At 42.0% G+C, this 3,176-nt stretch overlaps 1 long non-coding RNA gene across 1 annotated transcript; it reads left to right on the top strand.

The window, feature by feature from the left end:
- Positions 1-1,572: 1,572 nt before the first annotated feature.
- LOC143481323 (uncharacterized) lies at positions 1,573-2,780 on the top strand. The gene is made up of 3 exons (XR_013122009.1): positions 1,573-1,744; positions 2,064-2,112; positions 2,221-2,780. It is a non-coding gene; the product is annotated as an uncharacterized LOC143481323 (long non-coding RNA).
- Positions 2,781-3,176: the final 396 nt, after the last annotated feature.

Here is a 3,176-nt window from a genome sequence, read left to right as displayed (position 1 = left end):
AACACATGCGAGGCCCTCTCCCATAATCATTCAATGTTCATTTGGCCGCCCCCGAGGCTGCCTCCAGCTCCGATAACATCTGTGTGTGTGTGTGTGTGTGTGTGTGTGTGTGCATGCATGCGTGCGTGCTTGAGTATTCATATGAGCTGAAGCCACTGGGTCCTTGGACACTGGGTCTAACGTAACCCCTGAGAATGATGGTGCAATGGTAGTGGCCAGGGCTAATAAAAACTGGGACAGCTATATTTTAAACGAGGGGTCAAGATGTATGAAACCCGAGAAAAGACAGGCAGATGAAATGCTCCTACAATTATTCTACCTTCTGGAAAAAATGTTTAGACTTTCAACAACAGCATAGCAAATCAAACATGTACATAGGTATATGACAGTATTAAAATAGTACGTACTGCCAAAGTATTTCTTACATTAGTGGTGGAGAGGGAAGCATATAGAATTTATAGAAATTATTGGATTACAGAGCAACTACTTCAACATTTTTTTAAGTTACTAATATTTAATTCACAATGCAAGCCAATTTGTCTTTAACATGTTTCCTCCACAGTTAAGTGCTTCATCACAAGCAAAGTTCTATAAATATTACCCACAGACTACACCCACCCCCCTCATCTCAGCCCCGGATGGATTTTAAATCTCAATTCCAAACCAGACTTGAATCGTTTCAACAGGCCCTCAAGCACTGACCTCAGATCAGCTCTTAGACCACATTTTGGCCATGTAGACTATGACTGTGAAATAATTCTCTGTAATGGATGGCTAGGCTGCTGCTCTTGGCTGGCTCTGTTGCCGTGGAAGCCATTCATTAGCGCTAATTTGACATGTTTACCAGCTAGCCTCCGCATGTCAGAGGCTAAAGACGATTGATGGAGCTCAAAGGGAAACACCGTCGGCACCGCGCCTGGGCCCGGATCACAAAAAGTACTTCTCAAGGACCAGGTGAGGCATGGCTAAGAGAAGGGACAGTGTGTGTGTGTGTGTGTGTGTTTGTGTGCATACACAAGTGTGTGTTTGTGTGTGTGAGTGCATACACAAGTTTGTGAGTGTGTACAGTTTAATGAAAAAAGTATCTAAAACAAAAGCATTTTTTTTGCTTTTCTTTGTAATGAAAAAGAATTGTCATATACACAAATTGATATTTGCAAGTAAATCACAAAGACTCTGATGGAATCATTTGAAGCATCAGAAGGTTTGAACGTCTTTATTCAAATGACGGTAACAAAGAACTACATAACAACTAATCAAAATGTTTAATGTTTTCCTATCTAAATATAGCTCATGATATCGTGCATAATGACAATGTTTTAATGTATTATATGTTATATGATGTAACTGTGCAGTTACTTTTAAAATGGGGGACTATATGAAGGACTATGACTCATATATGACTCAAAGCTGGGCTATGACTCCTAAATGACTCAATGCTAGTTTGAGCCTCCTAGTCGTTTCATTTCAATCCAAAGTGCTGGAGTAAAAAGCCATAACAATGATGGCAGATCCATGTTCAATTGCTTACGAACAACACCACAGCTACTGCTGGACTCCTCTCACCTTTGACCTCTCGCGGCTGGACTGGAAAGAGTCAAAACTGGAGTTTCTGGGGTTGGGGGTGGAGTTACAGCCCGAACCCTGGGAATCGTGGAGCTGCTCCACCCAGCCCCCACTCACACTCCCCGACAGTGCCGAAGCCTTAGACATCAATAACCCAAGCAGCGTTCCCAATGTCAAGGTCAGCTTCCTTTCCCTCGCTCTTTCCCTCTTTTTTTATCTTCCTTTATCAGGAATTTTAAAGTGAATTTCTGTACACTTTTCCCCTTCTTCAGCTCCTGTCTAAAACACTGGCGTTTAGAAATGCCGGAGTTTTTGCACACGTACGTGTGCGAGTGAGTGTGTGTGTGTGTGTGTGTGTGTGTGTGTGTGTGTGCATGCGCAAGTGCACATGTGATTGTCCTTATTGTCCTAAAGCTTTAGTAGATAAAACAAAGCTTTATTTTCACTTTGCAGGAGTTTAACTTAGCGTCCATGCTTGACTCGTGATTTGTTTGCAGACTTGATGACTTATCATACAGTACGTGTCTGATGGATTTCAGCTCTATGGTACATTCTCCATCTAACAGTCCTCCCTAAGATGTACTGCACATTTAGTCTGGCTCGCAGACCCCATCAAGTGGGGTTTTTTTTGTTTTTGTTTTTGTTTCTTCACAGGAGGCAAGAAAAGCTGGAAGGAAGGAAGACCTGCAATGTCGCTGCATATTTCAAATTTATGAAACTTGGAAACTCTTCACGTTCCAATAAGCTTAGTCCAACTGGAACTGAAAAAAGGAATGAAAAAAAAAAACTGTGAGCAAGAAATACTCATCTGGATGTCATTACAGCCACATTCACAGTGGTGTGTGTGTGTGTGTGTGTGTGTGTGTGCGTGTGTGTGTGTGTGCGCGTGTGTGTGTGTGTGTGTGTGTGTGTGTGTGTGTGTGTGTGAGCAATTCAAAACATGACAACATTAGTGCCATATTTCATAATTATGGTTCATAAACATCTGGTGGACCTCTCAGTCACATTCTTGTGAGTGACTTTTCCCCTCTTATACTGCCTGTGAGGTTAAATCTTAGTGAGGTGAGAACTCGCTGAATCCTTTAGACAATTCCACCTCTGATTAGTTCTTAGCCTGCGGTGAAACCACTTGAAAACTGCAGTAAAAAAAAATCAAACCACTATGGTTCCTTTTCATTCCTAAGCTGAATTAAAAAACCTGCTTTGACACTGCATTAAAAAAATGCAGCAACCCATGATCATCTCCTGTGATTTTTTACAACACGTTAGTGTGAAATTAGCACCCACTGGGCTGGTTTTCACTGTGCGCTATTTTAAAGTCAGTTATATAATTATGAAAGGATCCATTAACTTCCATTAAAGCAGAACTCTGGAGTAGTACACATTGCGCTTCAAATGTAATCTAATTTTCACGGGCAAGGTGGTCAGGTGAAACTTTTGCCTTCATTTGCAAATTTTTGCTTCTCTCCGTGTCGCGGAGACAGAGATCAGCCTGAGTCTGCGATGGGAAAGGCAGCCTAGCGGCCCGGGACGCAAGTGTTTCTCTTGGCTTTGGCTCGACGTTTTTTTCCCCCCTTCCACATAATTTCGTAGATTCGAAACAGCAAACA

The sequence above is a fragment of the Brachyhypopomus gauderio genome, chromosome 18 (assembly GCF_052324685.1).
Source record: "Brachyhypopomus gauderio isolate BG-103 chromosome 18, BGAUD_0.2, whole genome shotgun sequence".
Lineage (NCBI taxonomy): Eukaryota > Metazoa > Chordata > Actinopteri > Gymnotiformes > Hypopomidae > Brachyhypopomus > Brachyhypopomus gauderio.
This window is presented reverse-complemented; position numbering and strand designations above follow the sequence as displayed.